The following is a 13253-nucleotide window of genomic DNA, read 5'->3' on the forward strand; positions in this document are numbered from 1 at the left end:
ATGACTTCCCCCAGACGTCCCTCTTTTTCCGCAGCATTTTTTCACATTTATCTCCCTTGGGACAGCAACATCCCGCAGCTTTCCACAGCATTCCGCAACGCACGCCGACACAGATGACTCCCCCGAGTCCTCCCTTGAAAGGAGGACCATTAAACCATCATTTGCTTGGCAGGAAATGGACTCGACGAATTGTGAGTGTCAATGGACAACAACAATCCGAGAAACGGAAGTGACAGGTAAAACATCTCATCAGTAAAATGAAAATCAAGTAGCTTTAAAAAAAAAATAACAATTTTAAAAATTCATATCCGGAACCAGGGCTATAAGTAAATGTATGTGTGCGTGCATACATGTACTTGGAAAGATAATTAGATACTGAATTCCATATCATGTAGCTTACCGAAACTACAGGATATACGAGATGCGCATGCCGGAAGTCGCCATATCACGTATGTTTCGGTCGGGCCGTCAAGACGCGTTTTTTGAATGCTCACAAGTAAGTCTCGTTATCCGTCAAATCCGCGCTTTTCTTTTAACGATTTGACTTTGTCAAATTCAATCGTTGAATTACAGACCCTGTAAAGACGGTGCATCGTAATATTTTTTGCGTTGCATATTGTTTTCTCAGCGAAAACCGTGACACGACCGACTTGGTGTCGTGCAGATAGCATGGCGGACTCCGCTGATGAAGAAATATTACTACGCGAGGAGACAGGGGAATGCTCTAAATCGAAATTCGAGGCTGTCACAATACCAATCGATGATTGGAATTTCATGAAAGATCAGAATGCTAGAATTCTAAAAAGACTTGATAAACAGGACAAGAAAAGAAAAAGACTCAGCTCCGCATCGGACTCTGACTCTGAGAGTTCAGATTGCGCGACTCTCGCACGCGGGCAAAAAACAGCCAAAACTAAAAGAACCGATCAGCGTTCTTTTTCCAAAGACGAGACGTCTAGTCTTGTGGAAGATGATTTAGAAATGTTAATCTCCTCTCAGTCTCACACAACGAAGCAGGTTGACACAACCGTGCTTGACGATATTGAACAAGAGTTTGAACCTGACACTGATGTTGGGCCTCCCATCTTAGAAAAACTAGCGAAAGTGCTTGGAACAATGGGAAAAGGAAAAATGGACGATGAAAGAATGAACACGAAGTTTGATAAACACAAAAGACCACAAAATTGTGAGACTCTCATAGTTCCTAGGGTCAATCCAGAAATCTGGAGCGTGTTAGATCACAGCACAAAATCTGCAGATCTAAAACTTCAGCGTACGCAAAAGTGTCTGCTGAAAGCAACGTATGCACTGGCTAACACAGCAGATAAGTGTGTAAAAAGCGAAATGCAACACATGAAAGATCTCGTGAGAGATATCTCAGATGCAGTAAGTCTAAACCTCAAAACTGTCCATGAAATGTCAATGGAACGCAGATCAAAGATTTTGAACTCGCCGACTGTAAACAAAAAGTATCGCAAATTGACGTCAGACGACATTCCCATTACAGAACACCTGTTTGGTGATGATCTCAAATCTGTCCTCACGGCAATCGACTCGACTGCTAAACTGGGAGCTAATTTTGCACTGTCTACGAAAGGTAGAAAGTTTTTCCCCAAGTTTGATTCCCCAAAAAACGGGGGATGGGTGGACAGGCGTCGTGGGACGCAGGGCCAGCGCCAATGGACACCGAGAGCGGGACGTGGCCGAGGTCAGAGATACCGGACCAGGTGGCCACAGAGGACCACAACACAGGCTTTCCAAGCATAACACCAGAGGTGGGTGAAAAACACAATAATTGTGCACCGTGTTTCGAAGCAGGCAGACTGAAATATTTTGTGAAAGAATGGCAACAACTGACCTCTGACCCCTTTATTATTCAAATGATACAAGGAGTAAAAATTCCTATTTCTAACTCGGCCACATTACCTAGTTCTGTGATACCTAAAAATCAGGTACAGGGAAACTTGTGGAATAAAGTTGATCAAGAAATACGGAAACTTTCTGTCATGAAAGTGATTGTTAAGTCAGAACATGAAGAAGGAGAGATTATCTCTCCTATTTTCTTGGTCCAAAAACCTGACGGTTCATACAGAATGATATTGAATCTAAAAGAATTCAACGAGTCTGTGGAGTATGAACATTTTAAAATGGAAAATTTGTCTTCTGCTACAAGTATGATGAAAGAAGGATGTTATATGGCATCTGTTGATCTTCGTCACGCCTATTACTCAGTACCAGTTCATTCAGATTTCAAAAAATTTCTGAAGTTTCAGTGGAGAGGTCAGTTGTATGTTTACACATGTTTTCCGAATGGATTGGCGAACTGTCCAAGATACTTCACTAAACTTCTGAAGCCTGTGTATGCTTTTTTGAGAGCACAAGGTTTTCTCTCTGCCTCCTTTATTGATGATTGTTACCTGCAAGGCCAGTCAATTGAAGAGTGCAAAAAGAACATTCTGTCAACTGTCAACCTTTTTCAGAAGCTGGGGTTTACAATTCATGATGGAAAATCAGTCCTTGTTCCAACTCAAAAACTGAAGTATCTTGGTTTCATCCTCGACTCAAAGAAAATGACTGTTACATTGTCAGAGGATAAGATAAACAAGATCAAATCAGCTTGTCTTGGTTTAATGCAGAAGAAAGTTTTTTCTGTACGAGAACTGGCACAGGTGATTGGAAAGCTTGTGGCAGCTTTTCCAGGGGTAAAATGGGGACCACTCCACTATAGACAGCTTGAGAGGTTGAAGACCAAAGCTTTGAAAGTGAATGCTGGCAATTTTGATGCCATTATGAGTATGACAAAGAAAGCAAAGAGAGATCTTGAATGGTGGATTGCCAATGTGACCACAAGCTATTACCCACTCAAAGTGAAACCGCCTTCCCTGGAAATGAAAACTGACGCTTCTACATCTGGTGGATGGGGAGCAGTTTGTGATACAAAATCAACTGGGGGAAGGTGGAATGAGCAAGAAAAAGACATGCACATAAATGCACTTGAACTGTTAGCCATTAAATATGGACTGCGGTGCTTTGAAAAAGACGTCACTGGTAGACATATAAAACTCATGTGTGACAATGTGTGTGCTGTAACCTATGTCAAGAATATGGGTGGTTCTCGCTCAAGAGAGTGTAATGAAATAGCAAAGCAGATTTGGATCTGGTGCAGAAACAGAGATATAGAGTTGACAATAACCTATATTCCTGGAAAACTGAACATTGAGGCTGATAGAAAATCAAGACAATTCAATGACAGAACAGAATGGATGTTAAACCCAAAAATCTTTGAAAAGCTGTTTTTGAAGTTTTCACAGCCTCATATTGATTTGTTTGCATCTAGGCTAAATTGCCAAATCAAACCATTTATTTCTTGGGGCCCAGATCCAGACTCCATTGCTGTGGATGCTTTTACTGTAAACTGGAGCGTGTGGGATAATGTTTATGCATTTCCCCCTTTCAGTTTGATCCAGAAAACTCTCTGCAAACTGGAAGCAGACCAAGCCGAGGGTATGTTCATCATTCCCCACTGGCCAACAGCAGTGTGGTTTCCCCAAATGCTGAATCTTCTGATACAGCAGCCTGTTCGCTTACCTCAGGGAAAGACAACTCTGCAACTGCCGCACTCAGAGGCAGCCCATCCTCTTCATCACAAACTGCAACTACTCGCAGTTCAATTATCAGGCAAGCCGTCCAAGCACAAGGATTTCATGGCAGAACATGTGACATTGTGTGTGCATCGTGGAGAGAGTCAACGAAAAGACAATATGCATCATATCTTGCGCGCTGGCAATTGTTTTGTTCTACAAGAAACAGTAATCCCTTTCATCCAACTGTAGGATTGGTACTGACTTTCCTCACTGAACTTTTTGAAGAGGGGCTTGGCTACAGTGCCATCAATACTGCACGTAGTGCAATTTCTACTGTCATGCATTATGACCAAGAAAGGTCGATAGGTACGCACCCAAAGGTGACAAGGTTCATGAAGGGTGTATTTGAAATGAGAACACCTTTACCAAGATACAAGGCAACATGGGATGTGTCAGTGTTATTAGAACATTTCAAAAGGAAAGAACACAATTCAAAATTGTCTTTGAAAGAGTTGACAAAGAAACTTTGTGCTCTGCTTTTGATAACAACTGCGCAGAGGGTCCAAACCATTCATTTTGTTAAGCTTAGCTGTCTTGAGTTTCATGAGACAGGATGCACTATTCAGGTGGTTGACAAGTTAAAGCATACAAGACCTGGACATCACCAACAAGCCCTCGAATTACACAAATACACAGATCTAAAATTGTGTGTTGTAAACTGTTTACTTGAATATATCAAGCGTACAACAGAGTTGAGGAAAAACAATGACCAACTGTTGCTTTGTTACGTACGGCCGTTTGGGCCTGCAAGTAAAGACACTGTTTCAAGGTGGTTGAAAGATGTCCTCGCTGACGCTGATATTTGTAAATTCACGTCACACAGTTTCAGGGGAGCGTCAGCATCTGCTATGTTGAATAGTGGTTTTTCTATTGATGACATTTTAAAGTCGGCTGGATGGTCAAATGCGAAAACTTTCTTCAAATTTTATAAGCGACCTGTAGAAAATGAGCAGCAAACTAGGCGAGGAGAAAAGAATTCTCTTTTGAATTATTTCGCTTACAAGAAAAACTGAACTCATTGGTTGTGTTAACTCAGTGAAGCTGAAATCCAAACGATGGTAGATAACCTTTGGATGTTTGTGGTTTGAAATGCAAGTGAAATGCTATGCATAGATCATGTTTGGTAATGGTATGGATATACCAGTTGCCAATATTAATCATGTTTGGTTGTGACTAGATCTAGTAAGTCATTGAGAGAAGGAAAACAAGATGTTTTTCAAAACTTTTTATTTGGTTGAATTGTTTCCAAGTATTCTAGTGATTTAATCAAGTGGTATCTTGAAAAACTAAATGTTCTGTCACATTTGTTTGAAAAATTATTTTGTCTGAATCAGACATATTTGTTATGTTGCCGGTGAGCTCTTGAAGAACATGTTTAAAGAAAATAAACATTAACTCACGCAGGGCGACAACTCATATGATGTGTTAACAATTGTATGTGTGAACAATCAATGCTATTTTGTGAAACCAACTTTGAAATCTCGTATATCCTGTAGTTTCGGTAAGCTACATGATATGGAATTACAAACATAAACGAGAACTTACCCAGTAAGTCGAAGTTTGTGTAGAATTCCATGAGTGTAGTTTATAGAAACGGAGGGATATATGCCCTCCCGTACAGCTATTATGCCCTTCCCAATTAACTGGTTTGCAGATAATGCAAAATAGTGTCAGCAGTATAGATCTGCTAAGGGAGACAATTACTTTTCAAGAAAAAACATTTAATTGTTTTGGTTACACAAAATGTATTAGATCAATCAAGGGTCGTTCCTTAATTGATCTGAGCGTTAAAGTATGGCGACTTCCGGCATGCGCATCTCATATATCCCTCCGTTTCTATAAACTACACTCATGGAATTCTACACAAACTTCGACTTACTGGGTAAGTTCTCGTTTATGTTTGTAATTACACGGCAATTTCTAATTTCTAGTTTTTAAGGAACATATATGTACAATTCTGATAGGTATACTGAAAGCAAAAAAACAAAACACTACATTTTTTTCATAGAAAATTTAGGTATTTGGCGATGCAAGAATACACTTCATATTTGAAATCATGCATAATGATCAGCTTACAGATATATCACAAGGTTATGGGCACCGATGTGGATGCACTGGGCAGGAAAAAATATGCGCGCGCGCACGAGCATTGAGATGCAGGTCAGAGCGCCCCCCCATTGACACGTGGAAGAGTGTGATTTGAGTGCAGTACCGTTAGGAACGTTCTGTGTTCAAATACATGACGGATAACCAATACATTTCATTTTTCTTGGTGTAAGATCTTAACATTGTAGAGAATGCTCAACGGTGTCTTCAAGTGTCAAAACCAGGATGTGTCCCAGATATATCATTGCCTGATTCAATCCGGAGGGAAACATAGAAGAAGAAAAACATGTGAGTGGCAGCAGAAAAAAACCTTAGAGCAGATAAACTAATGAAGTTATCAAAACAAAAAGCAAAAACACACAAATATTGAAGAAAGAAACGCCCACCAACAAAAAAATATAAAGAATTGTCAGCAATAAATGATACAAACATAAGCAAAAAAAGAAAGACTACTTTGTCGGTTTAGTTAGTCAAAGAAAAAGTTCGAAAGTTCAAACATTATTTCCCCCGTTCAAGCAAAAGTGCGAGGTGTACGTTTCGTTTGAAATCTTTAGGTAGTAAATGTGAATTCTAATTCTAAGTTTACAGCAAATATGAAGCGGGCTAGAGTTATTAGTTTTAAGTGCAATCGTTTAATTCTTAATACATGTGATGTTTTTATGTCTGTGATCGCCTGACACTGTAAGGCAATTTTCCTTGTTTTTATGAGGACAGTAAACATTTTGAGTCTTGAGTCTTGAGTCTTGAATGCTTCTTGTCTGCGGGACAAGACATCAGAGCATCTTTCTTGATCATTATTGCTTATAAGCAAGAGAGTAAGACTAGACGAACAGAACATTCGAAAGCCTATAAATCATCAAGTGACAAGCAGCATGGGTAACGATATTTTCTTTCTACATTTTTTTTCTTAGGGGGGGGGGGGGGGGGGGGTGTTACAATTGAATTTTGAAAATACTGACATTTGACCAAAGATATTCACAAATTGTTCAACAAATGATACATTAATAGGTAACATGCGCCTTGAGTCGCCTCGTGTGGTGAGATATGTGCGCGATATAAATTCTCGTAAATAAATAAAATAAATAAATACATGTAATGAGAGAGGATGTTCAGGGTTGGCACTTTTGCACAACACTCCTACCCACCCACACAATCAGAAAACCATGGCACTACAATCATGTAGTTGCCCGACTTCTCAGCGGGTGGTGGAGTCGTGCTACGCCACACACGGAACTGGCCCCCGGAGTCCCCCACGAACTCTGCTGCACTAGCACTATGTTGGATTGCGTCTATGCCTTTGTAACGGGCGTGACCCTTCCTGTCCGCCTACGCCCATTATAATCTCCGTGTTCAGGGGTGTGGCGTGCACGAGAAACTGCCCAGCTCGGTGGGACCCAAGCGCTAGGTCGGATTCGTTGAAATTGAGATTCAGATTTCAGATTTCAACCGGTCCGACACAGCGCTTGGTTCCCACTTAGATGGGCACTTTTTCGCATACGCCACCCCAGGCGATTGAACAATCAGGAGAGAACTGTCTGGAATGATGGGGTAGCCTATCCCGGTACCAGCCAAGAAAGGCTGTCTGGAAGTGTGTGAAGGATGGCTGATTCTTCAGCTCGGAGGCGGATACGTGTGGTCGCCTCGTGAACTGCAGGCGGAAATGTGTGATCGCTCCGTGTATTCATACAGCAATCAACAAAAACTTGCGCGCCCGGGTGCGTCTCCGTATGTGTGAGAAAACAATGAAGGTATGGGTAGGAGGGGAAAAGGAGGGGAAGGGGAGATGAAGGGATTGTGTCTGTCGGCGTGGGTGTTAATCATGCTTGGTGTTAATGTTGCACTGATTTGGTGTTGCCTTTTCTCGCTTGGTGTGTCTTTGTTTCTTCTGTCTGTCTGTCTGTCTGTCTGTCTGTCTGTCTGTCTGTCTGTCTGTCTGTCTCTCTCTCTCTCTTTGTTGTTGGTGTTCTTTTCTTTTCGTTTCTTTTCTTTTCGTTTATTCTTCTATTCTTTATTATCTATAATTTCACAGCATTACTTTTATTCTATTTTATTTTCTTTTTTTCAATTTGTATGCTTCCTCAGTTAATATTTAAAGTTTAGGTTCTTGCCAGTTTAAGGGCGAGTTGTTAAACAAGGCACTGTACCTTAAACCTTTATCCTTGTAAAATGAAGTTCTTTGTTCGTTCGTTCGTTCGTTCGTTCGTTCGTTCGTTCGTTCGTTTGTTTACTCTCTCTCTCTCTCTCTCTCTCTCTCTCTCTCTCTCTCTCTCTCTCTCTCTCTCTCTCTCTCCGAGGCTCTCATATATACTAGCGGAAAAAAGTTAAGGACGGTTCACACACGCAATCACAGCAAAAGAACGAATGAACATATCGTACGGAAATTTGGAACACGTTTACTTCAGTCAATGTGCAACGCAACTGCAAAATTTGGGTTTATTTCATCGAGCCGATTCGGTTATTCATGTCCACAAACAGCAGAGGGGTCACAAATAAACATAACAAGTCTTTCATGAGGTCAATAATGGGTGTGTCCGCCACGTTTGCGCTCAAGTTCACCACACCTTGACCGCATAGAGTTCATAAGCTTCGTGAAAAAGGCCTGTGGAATGGCCTGCCACTCCTGTTGGAGCATCTGCAGCAGCTGCTGCAGGTTTCTGGGAGGCTGGTGGTTGGCCCTCACCTGCCTGTCCAGTTCGTCCCATACATGCTCTATGGGGTTCATGTCTGGCGAACAGGCAGGGAAATCCATCCTGACGACCCCGGTTTGCTGGATGTAGTCGTTGACAAGCCTGGCCCTGTGAGGAGTAGCATTGTCATCCTGAAACACGGCGTTTGGGCCAATCTGCTGCAGGGTCGGCAAGACAATAGGGGCGAGAATTTCGTCCCTGTAGCGTTGACCAGTGAGATTCCCGACCACATGGTACAGGGGGGTGCGTTGATGAAGGCTGAAGCCCCCCCAAACCATGACAGAGCCCCCGCCGAAGGCCACCCTCTCATGCACTGTGTCGTCTTCATAACGCTCGCCCTCACGCCTCCAGACCTTGCGCCGGCCGTCAGAATGGTACAGGTTGAACCTGGACTCGTCACTGAATAGGACCTGAGCCCAGTCCCGGCGCGTCCATCTCAAGTGGCGGCGACTCCAGGCCAGACGAGCCCGGCGATGAGCCTGTGTCAGCAGGGGACGCACAGCAGGACGACGACTCCGCAGCCGGGCGTCATGCAGGCGGTTGCCGATGGTCCTCTCACTAACGTTGATGTTAGTGGCCTCCCGTAACTGCCCTCTGATGACCTTGCAGATTGTGGCCCGGTGCTGCAGCGCCTGCCGTTGGATGAAACGATCTTCCCTAGGAGTAGTCTTTTTGGGGCGACCCGACCTGGGCCTCTCCTCGACATTGTTTGTCGTCTGGAACCGTTGATTCAGCCTTACAATGACTGAATGCGATACCCCAAGTTGCCTGGCCACTTCGCACTTGGATACGCCGTCGTGGAGCCAGGCAATTGCTCTTCCTCGGTTGAATGTTGTCAGCTTCCGTCTGGCAGGCATGGTGAGGAGATGGCAGCTCGCAGAAAATCGGCGGCTTATAAAGCCGAGTTCGTGATCACAATTCACACTCGAAGGATTGTCCTTGCATGTGCACAACAATTTTGCCATGTTACCTGCCTTATTCTACCCGTGCGCACGCCAAACAACAGCCTACTTTTTGGCGATTTTGCTATTTTAGTCACGTGCTGCAGCTCTGCGCCCGGGAGTCCCGTGTAGTTTTCCTGCTAACACAGCATAACCTACCCATTGGTGTGTAGCATGCGACAGCCATTTGATTTTGCTGACGAAAGAACAGGGTGTTTTAAACAAATGAAAGTCAGCAGGGAAATCAGTTGCCCGTCCCTAACTTTTTTCCGCTAGTATATGATACGTTTAATTACATGCATGTCTGTAAAGAAAAGGTCGGAAGATTCGGCATCGCCTAAAACCTTCATCCCTTAGTAATAAAGTTTTGAATCTGAATCTGAATCTGAAACTAACTCTCTCTCTCTCTCTCTCTCTCTCTCTCTCTCTCTCTCTCTCTCTCTCTCTCTCTCTCTCTCTCTCTCTCTCTCTCTCTCTCTCTCTCTCTCTCTCTCTCTCTCTCTCTCTCTCTTTCCCTCCCCTCTCTCTCTCTCTCCGAGGCTCTCTCTCTCTTTCTCTCTTTCCCTCCCTCCCTTTCTGTTTCTATCTCTCTGGAGACCTACTGGGGAAGGTAGGCCTTGATCGTAAAAGTGATTGTAAAAGGGCTTTTTCGTCACTAGTAGACTTTGTCACGCAAAGGGGACAGTAAGACGGCCAACGTGAAATAACAAAGCGAAATCCTAACAAGAATCACACGCTAATCCTGTAAAAAAAATAATAAAAAATAAAAAAAAAGTATATCAATAATAATTACAAGGCAGTAGAGCCCTAATTTCATGACTGCCGAAGAAAGAAACCTTTCCCACAACTATTGTTTCTTGTTATAAGTCCTGCGATGATTTGTGTGGGTGATACAAAGAATCAAACAGAGAATTCCACGGCAACTGCCACTAAATGAAAGTGGAAATCGCAAAGCCATGCAAACAACGTTCTCTTTGCTGACGAAGAAAATAAATAAACTACTAGAACTATGTAGAAGCAAAAAGAAACAATGCATGGATTATTCAGGACCGACGGTACTTTCCTTTCTAAAGCGCACCGCCTGGGGGATACTGTTGTTATGAATGCAGTTCGACTGCGTAAAAAAATATCCCCAGAGAACATTCGGAAGAGGTATACAGTTTATAGGATAAGAAGAAGCTATGGCTTGAAAGGAAGCTGCTAGCGCGCGCGCGCGTGTGTGTGTGTGTGTGTGTGTGTGTGTGCTCTTAAATGTTGAATCATGTCAAAATCAGGACGATAAAAACAGGGTTTCATTAACTGACATTAAAGCCGGTTACGTTTTTCGTTGTTCCAAAACGTTGGTTAAGAACCTGAACTACAGGTACAAAACACAAAATGTTGATAAAAGCAAGGTCCAACAAATAAAAAACGCTGGCGCTGGACCCGAGTACTCTTCAGACTGGCTCGCTCCCCCAGTATGAAAGTTTTTGTCTTGTGCACGTGGATTTAAAAAAAAAAAAAATTATTTATTTTACACAATTAAAAAAATTATTTGAGTAAAATAAAACATTAAAACGTTCATAATAAACAATAGTAAACAAGAATTAAAAAAAAAATAGACCGCCCATGCCGGGAATCGAACCCGGATCCCTTTGGCCACCAAGCCACCACCTTGAATCACTGACACAGTGTCCCTGTCGCTCTCTCTCTCGTGCTCTCTGTCTCTCTTTCAGTCTCACCGAGACCAAACCTGCACTGTAGTTTCTTTGCCGAGACCAAATTAATCCCCACCCGCTGGCTGGCTCGCAAATTGTCTCGCATGCGATACGCATGCTTTTCATGACGCACGCGTTCGGCTGTTCTATCAGCTCAATGGCTGGCTGTCGCTCCGATTGAATTCGTCCAACCGTCAAGAACTTTTGTGTTTTTGGGGGCATTTAGGTCCCAGGTAACATTATGAAGTTTTAATACGATCAATCGGACCTATTATCAAGTTAGTGTATCAATTTTTGAACGAACTGCGCCCAGTAGTTTCCCAGCAATAAGCTGTTAAGTCGAGACAGACAGATACACACACAGACACACAATTAAAGTCTGCTGGACCCTAGTACTGCGTACTCGGGGATAAAGTTAAAATTTTAAGAAGGCTCAGTACGTGTTTCTGCGGTGTCTTTCTCTGAATAACACACTTTTTTTTCTTTTTTTTAAGAATAAGGCCGATTCGGTCGCTGTGCAGCGGACGTTGAAAAAGTTATTTTCCCTGAAGACAGCCATGACAAAATCGACGATGGACCGTGTCGCACAGTACAGTCTACTCTCTGAGCTCTTACTGGCTGACAAGAGACGAAAAGCAATTTACAATGTACTAGATGTACTGATATTCTGGTGAAAGAGAAACTTCCAATGGGTTGATAAAACGAAGAACCTTTAGCCTGTCATTGATTGAGCGAAGTCCACTTCGCGAAGTCTACTTCACGAAGCTTGCGGCACGAAGATTTAGCACTGAATTTTCTATCAAAACATTTTGCGAAGTTGACTACAGGCTCATTTCTGGACAGCTTTTATTTAACATCGTACTTCAGGAGTCTTGTAGCTCAGCGTGCAGAGTACCGGCTAGACCTGTAATCCTCGGGTCAAGGGTTCAAATCCATGGGTCAACTTGATGTGCTTACCGAGAGACGGTGTCCATGTCCCATCGCTGTGGCACTCAAAAGACCTCGGTAACTGCCAGAAGTGCAAGTACCTGATTACACCCAAACAAGCACACACATACGCACACACCTAGTTTGTTCATCTCTTGTTGCTGCTACCTCCGCACCATGATGAATGCCCTAGCAATTACACAATAAAGCATGAAATTAAACAAATGTACTGTAAGAGTAATACGGTACTGGTATTTCAATGTTATTCCTTTCGGTCGAAGCCTAACTGACTTGCCATCCGATCCCATTACTTTAAAACCCGAAGGCGTACATTTGCATTATTAAAATCTCTTCAGTGCCGGACCGGAAATGCGCAACGTGAGCGGAAGTGCTCAAAGTGGGTCACAGCGCATGTCACTCAGACGGACTCAGTGATGAAGAGCACCCTTTTGTCAAATGCAGTTCCAGTGCCAAAACCCCACAGTCCCACAGTCCTACATACGTGTTCTTTTCCACTTGTATCTGCCAGTGGCTATTTGTGGGCGTTGTTCTTTTCCTTGTCGTTTGTGTTCCGACTTTTCGCTGAAACGGAAATCCGCCATTTTGTTATCCACGACTGGTCTCATCACTAGGAGGCTTAGTCAGATTTAGTAAACCTACAGATGCGGAGTTTTTTCCTTTTAGTATAAAATGATAGCATTTCGCATTTGAGCTTTTATAGTCAGTGAATAAGTCATAATAAGCACGCACAACATACGGAATTAGAAATAGCTGTCTAATTCTGTATCTCATTATCTTCTTTTTTTTAAAGGTCTCTGACTTCTTTCACTGACTTGAACGATCAACCCGATCTCCGACGACATAAAAAGAAACACCCACACATGTTTCAATTCACCTTTAAATAGTGTCCTGTTGCAAAGAGTATTTTTGTGTGTAGATATTTTTAATGCTTTGGAATTTGGAGATCGTGAACGCAGTGACGTCATCGCTTGCTTTCCACGGATGTCGGCCGGTATAATCTGGCTGAGGGACTTTTTTTTTAATGATTATTATTTAAATAATATTGAAGCAACTTGTGTATAATGCTTAAGGCCAAACATGAAATAATATATGTTGGTTTAGGGTAACGTGACCAAAAAAGATAGTCGGTAGGTCGGCTTTTTTAATTTTTATTGTTTATTATTTTTTTTGAAATTTAGTCCATTTTAAAGGAGTTTACTTCCCTTAGTCACGGTATGGTTCACAAAATGT

Source organism: Littorina saxatilis, linkage group LG17 (genome assembly GCF_037325665.1).
Source record: "Littorina saxatilis isolate snail1 linkage group LG17, US_GU_Lsax_2.0, whole genome shotgun sequence".
Lineage (NCBI taxonomy): Eukaryota > Metazoa > Mollusca > Gastropoda > Littorinimorpha > Littorinidae > Littorina > Littorina saxatilis.